The sequence below is a fragment of the Melospiza melodia genome, chromosome 1 (genome assembly GCF_035770615.1).
Source record: "Melospiza melodia melodia isolate bMelMel2 chromosome 1, bMelMel2.pri, whole genome shotgun sequence".
Classification (NCBI taxonomy): domain Eukaryota; kingdom Metazoa; phylum Chordata; class Aves; order Passeriformes; family Passerellidae; genus Melospiza; species Melospiza melodia.
The window spans coordinates 39,986,033-40,010,752 of record NC_086194.1 but is presented as its reverse complement, the minus strand read 5'-3'; the positions used below and the strand labels follow the sequence as shown (position 1 = coordinate 40,010,752).

Below are 24,720 nucleotides of genomic sequence, written 5' to 3'. Positions count from 1 at the left end.
CTGTCAAGAAATTATTCCTAACACCCACTATGCATCAGAGATGCCAATAAGTACACCAAGTAACTGATGAAAGTGATGAGCAGAATACAGATTAAATGTTTTCTGTCAAGGGGCAAAACATGTGAAAGACACTGGAAAGAGAAAATGACCAATACATTTTCTGAACAGAAAATATTAACCCTTCAATGACAATGGTCTTGCTTATAACCAGGAAAGGATCACAAATCCAGTGTATAGGGACATGACATGTCAGCTCTGCAGCCTAAAAATACACAGGAAAAGACAGGATTACCTGGATTGCACGCTGTCATCCATGTGCTGCTTTTCAGTCAAAGCAGAGATGTTCTTATTTTATTTGAATTGTGTGCTTTGGTTATATGCAGTGTGTTAGAAGTGACAACTAAAGGTTTAAGAAATACTGTGATCTGAAGTTTGAGGAGTTATTTCACTCTAACTTAGAAGAGCCTAGAAACCAAAATTTCCCACTTATATCTCATTTTATAACAGGATATAGACCATTCCTTTGAAAAAGGTTTCAGTCTGAAATATCTCAGCTTTGAAAAAGAGGAGATGTCCTTGTAGCAGCAGAGTAAAACTGGTACTCCCACCTGAAGAACAGGACCAGGAACACCCAGAGAACAACAAAGTTGAAAATGAGGACTTAGAAGCAGATCTCCTCTGATACAAGCCTTCCCTTTCAGTGCTTGTGCAAACTGGGACTGACACACATTCATAAACAGTAATACTCTATTACAAACTTGGTTAAAAATAGACTGTTTAAAAGTCACCAATTCTCATCTCAATGACTTGGTGTCAACAAAGCCGAAAACAAGGGCAAAAAGAACATTTAGAAACACTATCACACTATTTGAAGGTTGCAATGGCAGAATTAGCCTGTTAACTTCATTTTATGAGAAAAGAAGGGTCACTCTTTTGACATTTATAACAACAATTACATTTAATAAAATGTAAGAATCAAGATAAATTTTAAAGACCATTTGCAGTACATCTAGGGAAAAAATCCCAACAAAACCAAACCCAGCTCTAGCAAGATTTACTATAAAGACTGACCCCTGGGTTTATCAACTTCCAGCCTTGCAAACAGTCAGTCTCCTGCTGTTGAGGGCCTTCCCTCTTCTGCAACTCCAATTGATTCCAGAATTTTTGCTCCTGGCAAATGTCTAAATCCTCACATGAAAAAAAGCACTACAGAGGTATTCTCACAAGTGTAAGAAAAGGCTTTCCGGGTTTTTTTATTTCTTCTTTTTATTTTTTTTTTTTTTTAATAAAAGAGCGTATAGAAAGCAATATACAAACACTGCTATGTGAAGAATTAAAAATAAAAATAATTGAAATGGAAGTCTAAAGAGATTGTGCCTATTTTCATTTACAAACAGACTAGAAACAGGTTCAAAAGTCAAGAATTAAAACACCAGTAATGTAAATTTGTTTTGGTTTTAATGCTGATAAGACGACATTTCATCAATAAGGTATATAACCACTATTGCTTGCTTAACCATATATGACCTAACAAGCAATTTCATAAAAATTTTTTGTTGCAGATCCTCTTTAAAGAGGAAGAAGCATTTGTCCCTGCTTTTAAAGATGAGGGAATACTAGCAGGAACTTAACACTGTTGACCCAGTGCTTTTCCTTTTCTTTTCATTGCAATGCCTTTACAATGGCAAGCACCATGGATTTATTTTCACATCCAAAGGCTTCACGTTTTTGCTGCAAATTATTCACAAGCACACAAAAATGTATACTTTTTAAGCATTACAAGAATATTTTGCATGAAGCAAATTCCACCAGAACAACAGACATTTGTAATCTACATATGGGAAACAGCCTTCACATGCTTTTCATGTATCCCACTAACTCCCAATGCAAACATTTGTAATGAAATGCTGAATACTTACGATCATTATTTACAGCGTATCTTTAGCGAGTACAGTTGCACAAGTGTGTAACCCAATTTTGGTGAACTGCAAAAAATACTTTGTTTAAAACCAATGCTATTGTTTGGTGGAGGAAGCAACTTTGACAGAAGTGACAGCACCACTACAACTAACAACATCCCCGAAGTAAGCTTCTTAAGAGAGCCCGACACCTAAGACATGCCATCTTTAGAAGCACCTGCCCTATTAACTGAGGTTGTGCATCCAGAGGATGAAGTGGGAACATCAAGTGGCCCCCCAGGAGGACACTGTGTGCTAAACTTCCACAATTTGAGTGAAATACTGGCTGTTATGCAAGTACCATAATATGGAGGTAATATTTTCCAACTGAAAACTCCATAGAAATCCTAAGTTCATCCCCTGACCCTTTGCTCCCTTCATGTCCACCTTCTATTTTCTTTATGCATTGTTTTCTGTTCCTAACCTTTTAGAATTCTGTTCATCACTCCTTTTGCTGTCACTTGAGAACTGGACTTCTCATTTATTGTTCCTTAAATAATTAAATAGTGTCCATTTGCTTTCCTGCTTCCAGGCCAGAGTAGCATCCCATTTATATATTGTCACTCACTTTTATCACTTTTCATTTTTTCTTATTAGCGAATCTTTATAGTACTATTTGGCAAGCAGAGGTTAACTTTTTTCTTCTTCTCAAAGGATAAGTTAGCAGCTTTATGAAACGCCTATTAATGAAGTGGCAAATTAATTTAAAACACACACACTAGCTAGCTGAAAAGCAGAGGTAAACCTTAATCAAGTACATCAAGATCTGTAGCGGTAATTTTCATCTCTGTTTAAGTAAAAAGTCCAATTATCCAGATCAATGTATCTCTGAAAAGGCTTTTTACCAGTCCCATTTCCTCAAGAGGCATTTTTTATCTGCTTTCTGTCAGTGGAGCTGAGATACAAAAAGCCAAATTCAATTCCTCAGCAAGGCTTCTAGTCCCACTGAGATCAACCAACACATCTTCTCTGAAGGCCCATGGCAGGGCCATGGCAAATCCATGGCACAGCATGGAGCCAAGCCAGAGGGCTATGGTACAGCCCAGATCACCTCAACTTCAAGACACAAAATACTCAGATCAGCCACTACTTTCTCCCTCTTGTAATCTACTTCTGTTTTGTGGGCATCAGGCCTTCTTCATCTGTTCCCATTCGTCTACCTCTCTTTTTTTCAGCACTACGAAAGTTCATACCCTCCAGAGAAAGAAACACCATTTATATTCAGCAACCATTGCCTTTTCCTTGCTGATGGAAAACAGAACTCAGGAGCAGGGATGATCCTTATGAAAAGGACTTTCCCACGTCCACTGCAGAAGTCAGTCAGAAAAATGCCCGTTTTCACAAACATCTGCTTGGTGAAGGAACTCAGCGGAGCCCAGAGAGAGAAATAAAAGATGCTCTGTTGTTTGGTAACAGTAAGCACTGTGTTTGCATTCCCAAGCTCAAAGTAAGCGTGTAAAGCCAAGCCAGCGCTGGATACACGTGCTGATGGAGATAAGCAGTGCAGGTCATCAGTGGCAAGTACAGACACAGGCACCAGTCACCCACAGAAATCCCCATGAAGCAGAATCATGCATCTTTAAGCATTGTGAACTAATGACATCCTTCTCCACAGCAAGTTCTACAGCAACTGTTTATCTGATGCTCTGATGATGCAGTGACTAAAGCCAATACCACATCACACTCCTTTTCCCCCTAGGATGCACCCACAAGTCTGCTGCGCATCCAGACTAACAAACCACGCCAGAATGACGGGAGCATGGAAACTACTTAAGAAAAGAGCCGGACTGAAACTAGAAGCAGAGATTAAATTCACCAAAACATCTCTAAATTTGATGCTACTTCACCCACAGCTTATTGGATTAAAGAGCAAAAGATACACCTTGTTCATCCATGTATTCACAGGCTGTAATCCCTTTAAAAATACTTATTGAAGGTGCTGAGAAATTCCTAAATCCTTTCTGCTTGTACTTTCAGTAGACATACTGGCATTTGATTCATACCAGTATTGAAGTGTCCTATCAAAATTGCACTTTCTAGAGGTTACTTTTAGTAAATAAAATAGCAACTTAAAAGGCGTGGCCAAACAAGCCAATGTAAATGCTACATTTTCTATGAACTCAAATCATTTATTCTTGGCTCAAAATACCATCATTTTGAAATAAGGTTCTGCTTAAAATTATTATAAGTTTCTAAATTGCTTCACAAGAGTTTTCTCTAAGCTTATGAACAAAGCTTACTGAATGAGGCAAAATTAGGGGCATTATTTTGCTAGCCACAGAACACTAATTTAATTTGCATTCTCTAATGAGCGCTGATCCAAGGACCAGGCATGCAGATGACAACAAGGACAGTAGTTACACGAAAATCCTGTAAGTCATTACAAATGCAGTATTCCACTCTGAGAGGAAGTACCTTCCTTAGTTCATCTTCTGATTAACTGAAGTGGCAACAAGAAATATTTCTACCCATATTCCTTCTTGTTTAAATCATCCACTTCATTAAAAAGTTTAAAATCTTCCTGCCAGTGAGCCATGTATCCTTTGCACTACTCACATAAATATTCCTAGTGAAGTGACAGGAAATATCCTTAAAAACAACACTCAGAAGCATCTTATTATTTAACTGAACATCTAAAGGTGCTTTTGAAATGAAGCAATACATTTTTTCTCTGGCTTTAGACACTTGAGTTAGCACTTCTGAATACAGCTGAATTTTATAAATTCCAGTTCTCCTGCTGGGAGGATATTTTTTGAGCTGACATATCATGCACTTGCTCTGTTACTCTAGTTACTCTAATGCTGTTTCAGTGTGAGCAGGAAGAATTTCCCACCTCCCAAAAGACTTGAAATACAGGTCCATAAAGCACATGGAAAAGACAAATCACACCTGTACCCTTAAGTCTTGCTATTCCATTTATATACGGCAAAGCTCTCATGGACTTTATTAGCTCAGGACTGGATCCAGAGCACAGACTTATATGCCTATTAAATGATACTTCTCTTTCAATTAATCTCCCATTTGAGGCAAAACACATTGATTCTTGATAGCTGCAGGTACAATCCTCATTCACTCAGGCCCTGATCTCCAAGACACTCAGCAGCTTCCACCTGCCCTAAGGCAACTGGAAACTACAATCACACAGGAGCTCATTTTGGCTGGACTGAAGTCAGCGCAAACTTTACAGCAAACCTCAGGGATGGCAAGATCAGGGTTCAGTGATCCAGCCAGCAATAGCTGACTAAATGCAAGAGATCCAGACTTAACCTCACATTCTTCTCTTGCCAAAGTCCAAATCATCTCATTAGCGCCAATGGACCCAACCCTACACGGTGCTGCGTGCTGGAACTCTCTGACCATGGGCCTCATCCTGCCATCTTGAGCCATGAGAATATTACCTGTAGAAGTCATCCCACAGAAATCCAGGCAACTTGCACAAGTAAGGGCTGCCACAATCACAGTTATAATTAATTCTGAGCAATTTTACTATTTAGAAACTAAACTGGAAAATTAGACTCTGAACGTAGCAAAGGTTTTGCAAATTAAGTTCATTCTACAGCTTATTTTCTTTCCCTTTAAACCAAACTGGGAACTTATACTTTTAAAATAAATTACTAAGAATAATATCAATAGGTAAGCCATATGAACACTGTGGTGCTCTATATCAAAGCCTTCAAGCTACCACTTTCAGGAGGGCGTGACGCACACCTTCCAGTTTAAACCTACAAATTATTAGGCAGGTTACCGTAAGAAGAAATTTTGACAGGTCTTTTCAACATTCAGAAAAGGCTACCCCAGTCAGAGTTTTCAGCTTGAGGAAGGGTTGTTTTCCCTTCCTTACCAAATCTGTAACATTTTCTCATGGCTATTATATTTTAATTAATTCCAATAATCTCAAAAGCTTTAGCTTATTCTGTCATTTTCATAGGTATGTAAATAACTCTAGAATTACTTATTTGAGGAGAGCACTAAACGTTGTTTGCCTGGTTGTCATTCTGACTCTTTAGATAGTTGGTCTATTTATGCTTTTCAAGTCGTTGGGCTGTTTTCATTCTGTAATTACACGATTTCTGCTGTCTAGGGACAATTAGAAAGATGGGATGTTAACCTGCAGCCTCAATCACCTTCACATTTTCTAACCGATAGTCTAAAATCTCCTAATTTTTGAAGGCAGAAGCAAAGACGGAAAGAAGAATTCTCGCTGGCACATCTGAGGCATTTTCCAAATTTTTGGCGAGGGAAATTCTGGACGTGTAGCTCGCCAGAAAGGCGAGAGAAGAGCCCGCGGTTCCCAGGGTACCCAGCGCCCGCTTGCTGCAAGAGATCCCCACATTTCTGCGCGGGCTCAGAGGTCGCGACCGTTCCCGTCTCGGAGCGCCGGGTCGCACGGAGCCCCGCGGCCGCGGGATCCCTGAACCCCCGTTCGTGTCCCGGGCCGGGGGCACCCGCCCCCCGTCACAGCCCCCCGGGGCAGCTCCAGCGCCACCCGCTCCGGTTCCGCCCGGTGCCTCCCCGGGCAGCGGGGGCGTCGCAGCGCACCTGGGCGCAGCGCCGCTGTCCTGCAGCCCGGCTGCCGCCCCCGCTGCCATTTGTTGCTCGCGTTCGGAGGGAGATGCCCTCTTCCCCCCTCCCCCCGCATCGCGGCCACCGCCGCCCGAACCGTAGCGACTGGTCCTGATAGGTCTCAAAGTGGAAAAATCCTACGGCAACACACACGGCGCCTTCCCTCCCGTGCCCGCCTCCGCCGCCCCCTCTCCCCGGCAGCCCCGCTCGGCGCCCCGGCCGCCGCCCGCACGCTGAGCAGCGCGACCGAGCGCCGGCAGCCCGCCCGCACCCGGCCGGGCAGGGACAGCGCCCGGGAACACATACGGATGGGAGGGGCGCTGGATTTTCCACCCCTTTTTCTGATGTTGCTCCGGTACGGGATCGGGGGCCGCGGGTCTCAAATTCCTCGTTTGCTCCCAAACGAGAGGCTGTTAACCCCCTTCCCAGAGCCTCCGCCTCTGGATTCCCTCCCCATCTCCCGCTGCCTCGGCGGAATCCCGACCCCGTCACCCCCCAGAACTCACGGACACCGGAGGTTCGCCAGCACGGGCTGGGGGAAGGGGCATCGCCGGTGGCCCTCGCCGATCGCTGCCGGGCAAGGTGGCACGGCACGGCACGGCTGTACCCCTCGGAGGCAGCAGCGCTGATCGCCTTCCCCCGCTCCCTGCCCGTCGAGTTTTCTCCCGGTGCTGCCGCCCCCCACCCGGTGCATCGGCGGGGCGCCGCAACTCACATCGCGGCGCCTTCCCGCAAAACTTCTCGGCGTGTGGCCCCGGCGGCTCCGCTCCGCTCCGCTCGGCGCAACAGGCAGCGCTGCTCACCTGGCGCGGGGCCGCCGCGCCATGGGAGCGCCGGGCGGAGCCGGGGGCGGCGCGGCGGGGCCGGGCGCTGCCAACGCCCGCCCGCCCTGCTGCTCCGCCGGGCGCCCGCCGGGAGGCTGTGCCTGCCGCGCCGCCGCTCCCCTGCCCTGCGCTGCGGCTGCAGGCTCGGAGGCAGGCGGGCACGGAGGGAGGAGAGAGCGGGGCGGGGAGCGAGAGAAGGAGGAGACCTCCCTCTCGCTCCCAGCGCACGGCGGGGAGGTGCTGCCCGCCAGGGGGGATGCTGCCCGGCTGCCTCCCGGGGCTGACTGTGCCTCTCGCTCCCCAGCTTTAGGAGCAGGGCCGGGGCCGCCCGAGAGAGATAGCCCGGCCTGTCGGGAGCACCGTGGGGTGCTTCAGAGGGTGCTTCTGCTCCCCCCAGTGCCCGCCAGGTTCCCCAGGAAAATACGAATAAGGTTAATTGTTTTGCTCATCTGAGTGAACAGCTGTCATTGCCAATGTATAATACTTGCTACGTTAGGTGAACTTATGCTATGCTCAGCCTCACCAACCTTTTGTGCTGATCCAGTTATTCACATCCTGCTTCGGGTTTACCACAGTTCTTGCGAGGGTGACTTTATTTTCCAAGAGGTGCTTCTGTGAAGTGTGCTGTGTTGCAGCAGTCGCATGGCCTGTCATAACGCAGACTTTAGGAAATATCACCAATTGGTTGCCTCTCTCATTCAAACACACATTCTCTGTTGTGCACTTTTCTACTCTGGCTCTGCAAAGTAAACTTTCTATTCATTTTGTGCAGCAAAAATTTTGTTGCTTGTCTCTAGTTGAGAGCACCTGAGCAGAAGGGTTTCAGAAAGATCCATCTTAGCTGTTTTGCTTTAAGGTGAAAGCTGCATGGAACAGAAAATGAATTGGCATTGATTTCCTCTGGACTGTTTTTTGCCTCTAACTATACAAAACTGTTTTATCTCCATATCAGCCATTGTCAAAAGGAGACTTCTAGATCAGAAGGACCAGTGCTATGGCCACAGAGAGGTGGTCTTTTGAGAGAAGGGGGAACAAAAGAAATGCATTGCCAAATGTCAATTTACATCATTAAATCTCAGTCCTGTGAGTTTTTATCTCAGTAAATATTTACCTCCCTGAGTAATCTATCTGAATCATATTAGCAAGATAATGCAGGACCAGGCCTTGGTACTATAGCAAAACCCACTGGTTTTTCTCCTAGGAATATTTGCAAACTGGTTCATGAACACGTATATGTATGCCTATCATTTAAAATTCTTATTAGTAAAAGAGAAAATAACAAATACAAAAAGCAACTTGATAAAAATCACTTTCATTAATCCCTTGCACGACTCTCACACTGACTCAACCCAGCTTTGAAGACACAATCAGTTAAAAAATAAAAACCTATTACATGAGCCTGCATTTCTTTTTGTAGTGTGTTTGTGTCAGAAAGCTGATGAAACTGACTAAAGCCATGACTGCATTAACAGCCCTGTATTATTTGCAATGGGAAACAATTTTCAGGCTTTGTGAGTTTTATTCCTTTAGCTGAAACCAACTCAGATTCATTTTAAGGAAGTAGAAAAATATTAATCATTGTTGATAACCCAAGTCCAAAATCTAATGTGCAGCATCCCTTCCTTCAAATACAGCTTGTGTTCATATTTTTCTGTTTGGTATATAGATATATGGCAGCTGGATGTAGTACCCAGAATGGATGCTCTTGGTAGCAATACACCACATTACCAGCATTGCAAACTTACTTGTAGTGATTTGCTGTTGATGAATATTTTTTTAATGAAAAAAAAAAGAGTTAGCAAATCTTTTCATTTGGCTTGACACCCAACTCCCCCTCCCCCCCAAAAAAAAGATATATAAATGCAGTCATTTCTCTTTAAAATTGAACCTCTAGTGGTACTTTGTGGAATGTTTGCATTGTTAAATATCACAACAGTACAAGAGAAGGCTGATCTTAGCATGCATAACTTAATTTACTGCATTAGCCATTCATCCTAATGATTTTAGTCCAATTGCCAAGAAAAACAACTTCACAAAAAGATAGAAACACTTTTTTGTTGTTGTTGAAATTGCACCTAATAAAAAGCTTTTTGGCCAGCTGCACATGTGTAGCTGGTTTGCAGGTTTGTATTGAAAGACTCACTGCTGAGAGCAGCTAAGCATCTACAACTTCAGTTGAAAAGTAGCTTCTCTGAAAAGACGAACACAGTACTTTTTCTGGGGAAAATTACTGTGAAGGGATGCACAGCTACTTGCTGGTAAAAATGTCACAATTTTTGAGGACTGAAATACTGCTGATGTCATGGTGGTTGTGTGCAGAAGAAAGACTATGTTATCATTCTAGGTGAAGGAAACTTTGCTCCATGAACAAAGCAGATTTGCTGACTGGCTTACAGGCATCGCCTGTCCATTTTACAGAAGTGAAAGAATTAGTCCTCTGTTAGGAAGGAGTGTAAGTTTAAAGGATAAGGAGAAGATAATTTGGCTGCCCTCAGATAAGAAAGAAAATGCTAATATTTGTTGACTTCTACACACAGTTAGGAAAATCAGGGAGCATTAAATAACAGGAGATAGCAGATGGTTCTTCAGTTTCCCTCATAAAATAATTTTGATGAGTGCTTGTAAATATTTAAGGGCCTGGTAGTACTGATCTTTACACAAATTTTTTTCTAACGCAAAAAACCCTACATAATTCAGCAAGGCTGTTTGTGAGTAAGAAGTATTCATATAAACAAGACTTTACAGGATTAGATCCTTAAAAATGTATAAATATTAACAAAATATTTCAATGGCTAAATTAAAGACTCATCTGGTACCATCTATTCCCTTTATTTTCAGAGACATTAATAGCTTTTTACAAAATCAGCAAAGAATACCTCTTCTTCCAGTGCTGAGATAAATTGAGTGACCTTCTCTTTATCCCTTGACTAATATTCCTTTCATTACAGGATCAATTCTTTTCATAGCCAACAGTAGTATGAAATTAATATTCTAGATGTAGGTACATTAAAGAGCTAAGTCTCACAAGGTTTTTAACTCTAGTAGCACATGCTTAGGAGTTTAGAGGGAATATTCTGTTCATGGTCTAGAGTATGTTTTTTTTTTTTTTTTGTAGAGAGCAGTGCAAAGACATGTCAGGGGCACCTTCTCCCTGGGATTACTCCAAACTCCAAGGGAGGACATGGGCAGGGCCCAGAGCAGTAGTCCATGTTGAGGCACGAGAACAGCAAAAAAGCATGAAATTTTGCAGCCTGGAAACATTAAAAGCAACACAAACCACAGTGTTTACACTATAGCTGCATTCCTAAATTGTGTATCTGTTTCTGCTCTCTCTCTAGGCTTGGTGGTACCAGCAGTCCTCATTCTCCTCTCAGCCCATGGGTACTGCTGCTGCATGTATGGGTGATGAGCTTTTGCCCTGAGAAGATTAGTCATGAATCAAAGGCCTCTTTACAGAGGGCCCATACAAATCCATTGTGTCTCTTAATCTTTTTAAGCTCCACACTGGCAATGTGCAGACCATCTAAGCACAGCTACTCTCACAAGGCTTTGAGGACTGGGCATTAAACACTCCCTTCAAGAAGCATTACTAGTTTCTCTTGTTCCTGTATTTGGCAGATTCCATCATTTGAAAGAACATTTCATTGTTCTTTGACTTAGTCTCTTTATAGGAAAGAGATGAAGTGACTTTTAGGAGAGAGTTTCTGTTTTAAATAACAGAAGATCCTGTCAGTAATTCATTAACTCTGAGAGAGAAACAGTGGTTGTAAATAAGTTCAACTAGTTCAGCTCATACTCCACCTAGCTCTGATTTATAGAACAATATAAGTAGGGAAGTACATTTTTCTGCTATGTGCCTGCCATCCATTAGCTGAAACTGATGCTTTGGTCTTCTCACAAAATAGCATGTGTTTCTGAGATACTTAAATATGAGAAAAAGAATAAATCTATTTAATCCTGGTCAAAACAGGTTAGTGGCAGTTCTCAACACGTACACTTGTGGAATTTTTGGTTATTTTGAAGATTTATATAAAAGATTACAGGTCTGCAGGAGAAAAGCAGTTGTATTGATAGGACGTACTTGGATTTCTGCAAGGCAGTTAATACCACATGATATTTTGATTTCAAGTCTTGCATTACATGGAATTAACAGGTCACCTATTGTGAGGATTAAGAAATGTCTCACTGACAAATTTCAAAATGTAGCCTTTTAATGGAGAGATTTCACTCAATGTGAGGAGATTTCCAAGCATCAGAAATAGTCTTTGCCTGATACTGTTTTCTTTTGTTTTCAGCGTTTCGGGCCATGAGGTAGAATCTTTGCTTTAAAGGCTTGCATATAGCACAATAAACAAAGAAGATATATTACTTCTGCAGTAATTTGATTGGCTAAATGATCACTGTCCAACAGGCAGCACATTAAATTCATTTCACTACAGTCCAAAAGCTTGTAGGAATGGACACTGTCTCAGAGAGCAGAGACTCAGAAAGTGATTATGCTAATCACCCCTTACATGAGATCTGAGTACATTGGTGAGGAAAGGATTCAGCACAGTCCTTGCGTGTTTCAATGATATCAAGCACAGTTCTGGTGCCTGCACTTTAAAGAAGATGAGAAAATGTTGGAGAAAATCCAAATATTTTGTATGTCAAGTACAAGTCTTGATATAGGAGGCTTAAAGAGCTGGACATATTCTACTTAAAAAAAGAGTGGGAGAATACAGGGAATAGATAACAACAGTGAGCTTTTTCACTTTTGCTGACAAAAGCACAACTAAATCCAATGACTGGAAGTTTCAGGTTAGATGTAATCAACCTTGAAATCAGATGCAATTTCCTAGCAGTAAAGATAATTAAACTCTGTAACAGCTTATGAAGGGAGGTGGTGCACTCACCATTGTTTGATCTTGTCCTAAAAAAGGCTGTCTTTCTTAAATACATCTTTACTTCAGCTTCTGGGAGAACTTGTAATGGACAGAGCAGGCTCAGGGAGGGAAGGAGGGTCACATCAGGCTACATCCCCTGGTGATCCCTCTGGCCCCATCCATTAGAACAACGCATCTGTGCAACTTCTTCCATTATGGCTGGAACAAGATGGCTTGAATTGCACCCTGCCCACTCAGACATTTTCAGGCTGGCATTAAGGTAATAAGTATAATCAAATCCCATACTTGAGAGCTCCAGTTGGCTGCCTACAGCAGAGAGGAAGAATCTCTTCTCCACTCCTCTGAGAGATATTTGGTCTCATATATTCTGCAGAAGAACTTTTTGCCTTCCCTTGAACCATGTATTATTTATCTTGCTGTAGCCAGGAAGAGATTAAACCAATGCAGAAAATAATTTTAGACATCTGATGCTTGGGTTTGAATTAAGCCCAGTCCAGAAGCAGTAGAAATTTTAATAGCTCAGATGGGCAAGAATGGTGGATATTTTGCATGGATTTTTTTTTCTGTGGTTGTCTGGGCATGCCTAATCAGTTCTCAAGTATCATAGGAAGCTCAGGTACTGTTTTAGGCACTGTTTTAGATTGGTTTCTCAAGGACTAAAATACTATGGGCTAATGAAAGTGGTTCTCTCAGCCTTGGCATACATGTACAACATTTAGTAGGCACCTATATGCAAGACAGATCAGACAGGCTGATGATCTCTCTTGGCCTTAAATTGTAAGAAAATTTAAATCTCGTACATAACAACAGCCTCCAATTTCCAGAGCTCTCAGACCATGGTTACACCATGAGCCACAAGTGCCACTGGCCAGAGATAGAAGAACTCAGTGAGAATTCAAAAACCAAGCAATTCTCATCAAAATTTAAAAATATGCAAACACAAAATATTGCCAATTGCTTGCAGGTCTTTGCCTTGCAAGCATCAGAAGAAGTTATCAGAGGGATCTGCCTGTAGCAGAGGAGACCTGTCGTCACAGCCTCTGCCATCAGTAGTGCCATCCTGCCTACGCTGACAGATAACTGCAGGACAGAGTGGCAGCTTGGTTGTGGAAAAGCTCTATTGAAAGCAGGTTTCTGAAGACTTCCAGTCTTAAACTAGGTGGTGTTCCATCTTCATGACATGACGGTGCTCAGCATCCCTGCATGAAAACTTGGATATTTAACACATTCTCCGGCAAAACATTTATAAACATACCATGGTGTTTTGGTGTGGTTGGAAGGTGAGTGGCTGCATCCAGGAAAACAATTACTGAATAAATATAAATTAGCTGTTTCTCTGTGTAGACTGACATAATTAGTGAAAACTTGTTTCTAGCATCTTGAAATCAGATGCAATCACAAAAAGAAGTGAGAGAAGAACAACTCAGACTGGTGAAACAAGGTAGAAACCATATATCTATGACTTACTGCCCCTGAATAATATACTTGAAAAATAAGTGTTGTGTGTGTCACTAGTCAGTACAATGAACAGTGTGACACTGCAAATTATTTAAAAACAAAAATGGTATTCTAGATCCCCAAGATGTTTGCACCTGGAAGCCTACAAAATCACAGTAGGTATAGCTTCGTATAATGCTTATCATTACAGAAAGTGGATATTTTTTGTTGCTGAAGGGTAGGAGAAAAGGACACATTATAGCCTTAGCTCATCAATATATTCTTCTCAGTTTAGATTTATCACAGGTTTCTCTTAAACTACAGTTTTATTTAAGAAATAGGCTTGTGTCATTGAGTGTATGTACAGACTGCAAATTATGTTTTCTGAGCAACTCCTCCGTTGCATAATCTTTGCTGTCATTTTTAGTAGCTGAATGGAAAAGATGTTTCCATAAAGAATTGTTGTTTATGATGGGACATATAAGAAACAACCAGCACTATCCCAGAAGCAGATTGCAGGGTGCCTGGGCAGAAAATGAGAAACTTTGGTGGATTTATTGTCTTCCTTAAACAGAAAAAATAAAAAAACTTTAAAATGTAGTCCAGCAACAACTGACAGTAGCGTAACAGCTATTCATTTCAGCCATCTGAGATGTGGACATTTGAGACACTGTTCAGAGGATATTGAAGATATTTCTTTCTTTATGTACAGTATCATGAGGACTTACAGAATTTGATTACTCTGGTAGAATTCACATGGTACCCAGGATGCGCTATATTGAGTCTTTCAGAATATTTGGCTTGACTGTCTGGGTTTAGGTTGAATTTTTTAAATTATGTCTAGTATTGTTATGTACAAAACTCTTAGCCAAATTTGCTGGAATATTGTGCATATTTACAGAAAATGCATATTTTCCCACATTTTTATCTGGTATTTTTACAATAGTGGAAGTGTGGTGTGCCCCAAAGAAGCTGCCAACCTAAGATAATGATCCTGCAGGTATTTACACATTTGCTCACAATAATGTGCCAAGAATACTAAGAGTACTGATATTGTCTTCAATTGAGCCTTTTAAAGGTTTTAAAGTAAACTATGTGCCTAAGTTTTGTGTTGAATGACAACACAACAACAATAACAATAATTGTAACAATACCTAGAAAAACACTGGGAGAACAAAATATGTAGGTTAAATGATACCTCATGCTTAGGCACCTAGATAAAATGGGAAAGTATATGCAATTTACTTGCAAGGTAGATCTTGCTCACAAAATGAAACATGCTCCATAAAAGCAGTTATTATTATGAGATAGCTACTGTTTTTGGAAAAAAGTGCTTTTATCTTCCTTGAAATTGTCTCACAAGAAAATTATGTTTTGGTGTAACAACAGGTGTGTTCTGATATAGACAAATATGTTATGGTGTAATAACAGGTATTACAGGGGAAATGACATGATCTGTAGTAACATGTATATATATATATATGTCCTATGTGTAAAGATTTCCTTCTCTTCTCAGATATTAGCCATCCCTTGTTATTACTTTTCTCTTGTGCTGAACAGTAGGGAGGACCAAGATTGAAATCCTAAGAAGACTTCTCCACAGTAATAAATCAAACTCTGAAAAGAAGCTGGTGGTGATAACACAGTTTGTGATTCTTACTATCACCTTTCAACAGTCTCCTATTTGGAGAATTTTGCAGAAAGTCCAGTGTGAGCCCCCCACTGAATTAAGTTTTGCCAGTACAACCAGGATGGAGAAGCACCATAAAAGAACTAGTGGTCCAGAGAAAATAACATGCATGAACATTGTCTTTCTGGTTTATTAGGAAATTGGAGAGACAGGACTTTCTGCAAAGAAGCCCACTAAGGGATTTTTTTGTTACAAGACACTGATCTTAGGGAAATTGCCAAAGCTGAAGTTACAGACTCATGATAGATACACAGTGATCCACAACAACAATGGTAAAACAAAAGAAAAGATTTTCAAGTAACCAGAAATCGTTGAAGCATAATTGTTTCATTTCTTCTGGATGTCAATAAGATCAGACATTTTCACTCTTGTTTAACTAATCTAGTTAACTAACACAAGTCCTGGCTAGCCTTCTCATTCACTGTTGTGTTAAAAGGCACTAAAGGTTGCTATCCAGAGTGTTTAACCCAAAAAACCACTAGATCCCACTTTAAATCAGTGGTTTGCCAAGAGCTCTTTCGGATTCAGTGGAGTATCTGAGGCTGTTAGCCATACTGATCATTAATCAGAAGGGAAAAATTGCCCCAGATTCCCAACCGGCCAGAGAAAATTCTCATGTGTTCAGGGTTTTTCTGATTGCAGGAAATGAGCCTGGTCACAGCATTTGTCTGAGCTGTGTTCCTCTCTGAAAAACAGCTGGAGCTTAGACCCTCTTTATTTTCCTATTATATTTTAAGGGAGTCAATTATTCTGTGGCATATTCATTTAAATTGATTTAAATTGCAAATAAGCAAACAGGATTAGACCAAGGATTTGGCCTGACTCTTGCTACCTTGGGGCAAACAGTAGGACAAGGTCTCCAAATCATACTGCTGTCAGCTAACAACTTAGTTCACTAAGAGAACAGTCTTATGATGAAAATCATCTTAAAAGTGCCTAAAATCATTAGAATTAATTTTAAAATGGTCTCTGGGAAATAGCTGGGCAGGGACTTAAAGGAAGATAATGAGAGCGAGATAGAAGTGAGGACATTAAAAGAAACTGATTAATAAAATATGATCACAGATAAAGCTGTGCAGCTGGGGTTTTACACTGCCATTTTAAAATAGCCATACATATAATTCCGACACAGAGCCTATATCACTTTAAATCTTTTAAAAACATATTAAAATTACTCAGAGGGACCATTTTCAGAAGCTCCCTGGACTTATGCATGATAACTAGAAAGAATTTCATTGTAAATCCCTCTGTCTAGTTCAACAGTATTATCTGCTTGCAGACAACCTCAGAGGACAAAGTCACAGCCTTCATCTGGCAAAATGATTGTCCAGTGATGATACATTGTTTGTGCTTGCAGAAATGCAGCATGAGCACAGTAATATTGGATCTTATATAGGATGCTACATTGTCAGGACAAAAACATCAACTACATTATTTTTTTTACTAATAAGACATTTCTGATATAGCATTGTTTGTCTAAAACCAAAGAGATCCATTTCAAAATTCAAGGAGAACAGGTAAAGAAAGAGTCAGCTGTACATCAGTTTTCCAATTTAGGACAAATATTCTCTAGATCATATGGAAGCATAATACAAATATGTGTAAAAATGAATTTGAGGAAAACCTTGAAAACATTTTGATCATAAGATCTCTGTGTATACATGAGATCAGAAGATCGTGATCTTGGAAATAATATGATTCAGTAAAAAACAGGGTGGAAAGAAATTCTTTAACTCATTTGGAACTGTATACTGGAAAAGAAAAATTTAACTGAATTTGAAGTTCTTATTAGTCATCACTGAGTCAAGACATGTATCTATCTGACCTACAAAGAAGCAGATTTTTCATGCGGCATTCCTCTTTTCCCTGTTGAGCATGCTAAACAGCACCAGGTTTCAGAACAGCATCCACCCCTGATGCAGAAAGAGGCCTGTGCAATTTTCTTCCATTTAAGCCTTCAAGACAGAACTGAAGTGGAATTTTTATCTTTTCTAAGTCAAGCACTGATTTACATCTGGTTCCTTGTTTCCCGTCTTACGTTTATATGCACTGAGGAATCTCCTTGTGGAGAGATTTAGTGCACAATTACTGTGCATGCTTTGGAGGGTGAGTCAAAACATGGCCCCTGTTACCACAGAATGGCAAGGAAGAAACAGATTCATTTTAATGAGGGGTGCATGGGCCTTCCCATACTTCTTACAGGCTGGTTTGAATTGTTTTCATTATGAGCCTATTAGTTCAGGAGTTTAACAGTGCCAAGCAGCTCTGCTCTAGGCTAGTATTTGGCACACTACTCCACCAGCACAAGAGTGGATTATTTGGACAGTTTTCTAAAATTAAATAGTTCAACTCTTACCCAGCTCAAAGACAACCAAAAATGCTAGTGGAAGTTTTCAGATTTTAGAAACTGCATTCAGATTCTACAAGGCATCTTTGTCTTTAAAAGCTAACTGCTCAAGAAGATGGGAGTTCATAATCTGAGGTAATGCCCAGGCGAAATTAGGCAAGAAACATTGCAATATTGGCATACCCAATACTAGTTGGCAAAAATAATGTTCAGAGATAGCGCAGTAAACAGTTGAAATTCCATGGAATTTGGTTTTAAGTATCTGTTGATAACAACATGCGTCATTTGACATGGTGGGGTATGATGATGAATTGCACTCTGTGCTCCTTTGTAAGGTGTTTTGAGTGTCAAAGAACTCATGTTTCTCACCTAACTACATTTAGTTGTTATTATTTAAGAAAGATAAAATTCAGTACAAAACTAAATGGTTTTGGCCATTACAGGTCTTCAAAGAAGAAAATCTTTGTCCCTAAGATTATTTCAAGAAAGATGAATTTGAAAACTGTTGCAGTGTGTGTATATATATATATGAAATGCATCATATACTGCATGCATTTTACTGAGGATGCATTTTCTCTTTTATTTTTTTTCCCTGTGGCAGTTATTACCTACATTTTCAGAACTAAGAAAGAAGTATATTTGGAGGTGTACTGCTAAAAGTCTTGCAACTGAAAAGTTTGATTTATAGGCTTTGAATCAAATCATCAGATGACTCATGAAAATGGTAATAGGCCATTATTTATTACCAATAGGTAATATGCTCCTTAGCCACAATTGTGGTGAAACTCGCTCAGAGTTGCTCTAAGTCTCAGGTCACCAAACAGGCCTTGCAGGGCAGTCACTAGTCTGGGGAACAAGTGTAAACTTCCTCACATTGCAGGTGAGTGGTCACATCTGGGGAATATTGCACGATCATTTTCCCAGTCCCATCAAAAGCAGAGCAGTGAAGAGCACCAGCTGACCCTCTCGTAAGCCATGCTTACCCATTGCTCCTTTATGCAGCCCTCCAAACTACATCATTTGTGGCTTCTACAAAGTATGCACATGATAACTACCTAAGTATTCCTGTGCAGACTTTGCGCTGGAGCTGCCCTGGCTTCCAATCCATCAGCAGCACCCAAGCTTTCATTAATGCCCAGGGTCCCACAAACCCTCTCTGCTGCCTCTAAGTCATTGGTGGCTGGTTGTCACCAAGGGCAGCAGGCACAGTGGGACAAGGGAAGCATTTTGTCTTTCTCGAACAAGATGGTGACTTCTCAAGATTGGGATCAAGTTGGAGCAAAAGAAAGTAGCAAGACTGCACATTTTCTTTTACTCCTCTGGAACAAATAGGGAATTATAGGGAGCTCTCTTATTTCTGCCACCTTCAGGAAAACTGACAGTCTATATGAGTATCTGCAACTGGTGTCTTTCATAAGCATTGAAACATGGACAAGACCATTATATTTGTTGTTTTGGAGGAAAATTGTGTATTGAAATAGGTGGCAGATGTTTTATGAAACAGCCCCATTTCTACAATCTGCTGACTTTACTGTCCCTTTTGATGTGGGTTTCTGGCAGAACTGCACTCTGTGGACATGCTCTCCTCTCGAATCCACCCAAACAATGCGTGGGATGAAGGAAAAGAAAGTACTCCACCTCAATTTTTTCAAAATGTATCTACCTTTAGATCTCTTTGGCATTCACAAACAGGCTCCTTTGCAATTGCTGGCAATTATATCTATTTTTAGAGTTGTCTAACACACTTCAAAAAGCAACAGGGGATGCAATAAAACCAGGGATACTATATATCACTTTCATTAAGAAACAACACTTTAATTGCCATGACTTACTACTTCAATGCTTGCAAGATGGATGGTGTCACCCTTGAGAATTTTCCAGGCACGGTTTCTGCTAAAATTTAGTTTCTCAGACTATATTTATTTCAGTTTCTTTGGAATGGGAGACCAGAGAGTGGTTGGACAAAAAAAAAATGCAACATTGGAGAGAAGATAGAATGATTGAGAAACACTAGCTCAAGGGTACACATGTGTGGAACAAGTGTATTACCTGGGAATACCTTATGCTGTAATATCTTACATGACATGAAATCCAAAAAGGCACCTGGAAGAGTGTGACCCTGCACCAGTTTAACAAAGATTATTGCATTTTGAATATTTCTCCTGTAGATTGGCAACTCCTCATATTTAACAGGTGTTGTGCTGTCTGTGGGCTCCACATAAGATACCCCCAAAAGCACTTGTGGCCTTGTAATTAATACTGGGTTTGTATATACCATATTTTTGAAACTTATGTTTCAGTAAAATCAGCATAAATGAAGGAACACTTGGAATTACCCATGGCAACTTCAGGTTTTTTTGGCCCTGTTAAAAGAGGCATTGGGATAGTCACAAATTTTCCCTCTAAGTGAACATAGGATCAGGAATAGCTATTCTGCATCTCTAGAAAGTCATGAGATTTTGATCATATGAGAAAAGAGGACTAACTAGGAAATTAAATTGGGTCTGTAGAGGAGGTACTTCAAAGATATCCTTAATTTTTCTGCAATCCAGGATCACAAAAGAGCTTGGCCATCATTGGAAGCTCTTCTGGGTTTTATCACAATGAACAAAGATTAGCTGTTATTATTCAGCATCTGCTTCAGTGTTCTAAATATCCTATAAAATTCTGAGCTTTACCTAATTGGGCTAGAAGGAGAAGCAGACCAATAAATCTATTTTTATTATGATTAAGTTATTCAAGTCTGGGAGTAAATAAATGTTAAATAAAATGCATGGGAATATTAGTTAATCATCTTCTAACCATAAGAGTATGGTATTAGAGAAGTAGACTGGAGTTTAGAACTGTTGTTCAAAAATATTCTCTTTCTTAATCTTATAGCAAATAGAATAGCCTTTTTTTTAAAGTCATTAGTGCCACCCAGGCTAGAGCTTGCCAGTGTAGTTGAAGTGATGCTTAGCCCCTTTCTTACACAGAGAAGCTGTTGAAAATGCATTGTACAAATTCTCTGAAACCACTGATTGGTTCCAACAAGCTTCTTGATGGGACTGAAGAGGCCATCTTTAACCTTGTATGCCCTAAATGGTTTGGAATTTGAGAAAAAAAATCTGCATTTCCATGTCCTAGTGCCACTGGGGAGATAAGCAGAGATTCATAAAGAGAAGCACTGGCTTGAAAACCTCTGTACAAGTTTAGATCTTGCTCTCAGCCATGCACTTTGTTATTGTTTGAGGCATCCTGCTCTGCACTCACTTTCCCTCTTGCAGTTAAGGCAGGGTGGGCTTCAGGACGTACATTTATGGGTGCCTTTCTTCTATTCTTACCCTATGAATTCTTAGTGCTGATGCTGGGATAGGTGTTTTGACCTATTTTCGGAGCTGGACATATAGAGATATATTTTGAAACTGTGAATCTAAATAATACCCATGTATGATTAGTAGACAGAATGAGGACTGCAGAGTTAAAATTCCCAAGAGTTGTTATTAGACTCCTTTTCCTCAGTGATGCCAACTGAATTACATGTCAGAGACCTGTGCTGTGAAGAACTGCTCTGGCAAGTGGGCAGCTCTATGGCAGGATGCCTGGCACCCAGGCAATTGATCTCTCCTTGCTACCAACTGCACCTAAAAACCTCACCCCAGGGGTGGAAGGGACAGATTCACTTCCCAATTCTGAACCAACAGAAGGCTGTGGTCTACCAGGAAACAACCTTAGTCAACATTATGCTATGAGTACTAGTGACAGCAACACAACTTTCCGGTTTTGGTTGGGCCAATGTCTTATTTGACACCTCTTCTCTGGCAAAGACATGTTCTGTCTGAATTGGGCAGATACAAATGGCCTGGGTTCATCTTTGCACCTTTCTTCATGTGCTTCTCCTCAATAACTTGGGGTAGGGTAGTAAGACACTACTGCCAGTTATAAATAGCACTATAAGTAGAACAGACACTGGGACACCAGCTGCAGAAGGAGCAGTCCTGAACAAGATTTTTAGGTTCATAGCAGAGAAGAAGGAGGAATTCTAAAATTTTAGTCACTGAATATTGGAATCTGTTTTTTCCAAAGACTAACCATGTCATACTGTAGCACAAGCTTTCCAGCTTGGAAGACAGTTAAGAATGGATGCATCTCTGTGCATGCCATTGTAGTAGTTGAATACAAAATCATAAACCCATCACAGCCTGAGTATTTACAGCATTCAAATTCACTGACCTTGCATTTCTAGGAGGAAAAAAAAAAAAAAAAGAAAAACAAAAAAAGAAGTAGAAACTACTGGGCTTCCAATATTGAGCTTTCAAAATATTTTCTAATGGTGACCTGGCTGTGACATTTTTGATACTGATACAAGGTGAATTTCTTGATAGTAATATAGGCATACTTTCAGTCACAGTACAAAAGACCTACAGACATGAAGTTACATATGTTAATAACCTAAAAAAAGTAAGCATATCAAATGGATTTTACCTTCCCTGATTTATGTAAAATCTAATAATTCAGTTGTAGTTCAGACATTAAACTTTATTTTTTGCAAGCTGTAAGGATAAGGAGATAAATTTGAGTTTAAAACCCACCCAAAACCCTCTCATTCATACCATAAATACGTTATTTGACTGGGAATCTTTGCAGAGACTGGCTGTGAGAAAAAAACAGTCATTAAAATGAGGTCACGAAATATAAACCTTCAGAGAAGGCATCAGTATGCTTCACTCTTGTAACAACCTCTGAAGAAACCATGCTTCTCAGAGTGTTTATGTCTGAAATGATATCTGTTTGCCGGCTTCAGATCAGTGAGGAGGAACTGTAGTGCCTTCTCTTTTTTTCCAGCCCTATCTGGCTGCCAGTGTCTCTGAGCTGTCAAGGAACAAATGCTCTGACTTCATCTTGTGTGCTCTTTTCTCCGTATTCTGACAACGCCTCTCAGGTTCACAGACGTGTCAACCCCATTGTAATGATTTCTGCCAAAGCAGATGCACTGAGGAATTTAATGTGGAGATATATGTTAAAACTGCCTTTCATATTCATCAGAGATGCCAAGCCCCTGAAAGAAATTTCTAAGGAATAAACACATCTGTAATGGTTGGAGGAGGTTTTCTTTTTCTTCTACAGGTAACACTTTATATAAAGCAAGTCCTCTTCTCTCTGGTTTTCTCATCTGAGAGAAGGAGAGGTCACAAAAATCAGAATTTAAAAGCTGACAGAATCTTACCATTAAAGCAGTTACAATCAGAAATCTAATTTCTTTTCAGAGGAGCAGTGGGATTGCATAAAACAGGATTACTCCATTTCCAATTTGTCATGCCAGCCTAACATCTTCAAAAGTTCTGTATTATTTGCACAGGTGTTTTTAAAGAAAACCTATGTTAATAAAGAAAATTATGTCCCAGTCAGCAAGCAAAAAAAAAAAAAAAGTCTGAAGGAGGAATGGTTTCTTATGAATGGAAAATGCTTAGTACTCATACATACATACATCCCAGAGTACGACACCCTTCCTTAGGAAGAACTTCTAATTGATTTCCTTCAGCAAATCCTTTTGGGATCTCTATAAATTAGGTCTAGTGGGTAGGCTTTGTCAATCCAACAGTTTCCATAAAGTAAAAATTTTAACTGCTCCATTTCTCTCAAGGGGATGTGATTATTTAAAAGAGAAGGGGAATACAAGAGTGAGAGAGAAGGGATAGCAACTCATGCTATTTAAATAAATGTCAGCTCCAGCCAACTTGACCTTCACTGCAAAGATGTTTTTTTTTTTCAGAAGGCCACTTTACTAATTTCAGAACAAAATTTCATGAGCTTATATTTGGAGATATTTCCATAACATTTTGTAAACTACTTCTCACCATCCCTATTTACTCTAGTCATATTCTTCCTTAGTAGCTCCTGCCTGAACTTCCATTTGATCTCATCCCTGTCCAGCCATGTAAAACCAAAAGGTCCTGCACTAGCAAGAGGCCTTAAGACCATTGATCTCTATTGCATCCAGACACAGCAGATAACTTTAGATAAATGAATTAATGTTTCAATATAGGTGCAGTACTTTTTATTCTTCCATTTAATCCATCCACCTGAAGTCAGTGGAAGTTGAATTATTTCTTGCACTTTCAAATGACTCATCAGCCATGCATTTGCTCCATGAAGTGCATCTCCTCCTGCTCTATTCCATGAAGGCACAGTGCAACGAGGGCAGTACTCAAAAAAGGAGGCAGATGTCCAAACTTCCCAGGTCCTTTTCTTACTACCAAATATATCCTCTCTAGGATCTTGCCTATATAAGTACTGTAGCATCACTGCTTGTAGCTGTCTATGTTGAGTTATACAAGACTAAGATATATGAAATCTCAGGATAAATGAGCAATTGCCTGCTTGTAATTTTTAATTGAAATGTTAATGCAATCTCCTATGCAGCAGACAACATTGAAATCAGATTTTCTTCAAATTTGCTGTTGCTGAAAATATACACACATAAAAAAGAACCCTTCACAAAAAAGATCTCGAATCCTAACTCAGATGGGAAAATTCACAGTCTGCTCTCTTTAATTAATTTAAGCATCACTAATTTAAACTAAGTTCTCCTGAGTAATTCCGGTAACTTAAAAATAATGCTCCTGTGAAAAGCTCTGCTGCTTCAGAAAATGATCAGAATTAATATTGCTCATTTCACGAAGAAGATTGTCTTTGTTGTGGCACTTGCAGAAAGTTCTAGTCTATTAGCAAACAAGATCAAAAATGAGATCAGTAATACTGGCTGAAACAAACAAGATTTTTGATATTCACATATTGTAGGTCTTATGAGAACCTGAAGGGGAATAGGGAAAACAAAGCAAAAAATATGTGTACCCACAAACAATGGGAGGGAAAACTATCCTTCATGATACTAGTAAACAACAAGTTAAGTGGCAAACACTTTTATCATTGTTATAAATAGTTCACTAATTCAGGTCACAATGCCAAATTTTTTTTTCCATCATGACAAGCGGTTGCTGGTCAACTTGCATTTTTAATTTCTTCCTGAAATTTC

General features: G+C 40.2%; 1 protein-coding gene across 4 annotated transcripts in view; it reads right to left on the bottom strand.

Moving 5' to 3' along the window:
• The window catches only part of LRRC3B (leucine rich repeat containing 3B), a 182,601-nt gene that overhangs the window by 36,965 nt on the left and 120,916 nt on the right, over positions 1 to 24,720 (bottom strand). Inside the window, exon 1 of one of the 4 annotated variants that reach the window (XM_063154753.1) lies at positions 7,237 to 7,352. The exons of 1 other annotated variant lie outside the window; for it this stretch is intronic. The gene's annotated coding sequence lies outside the window, so the exon portion shown is untranslated. Of the gene's footprint in view, positions 1 to 6,618; positions 6,662 to 7,027; positions 7,162 to 7,236; positions 7,353 to 24,720 lie in introns of those variants that run through there. 2 more of the 4 variants (XM_063154768.1, XM_063154794.1) reach the window with 2 other exon arrangements.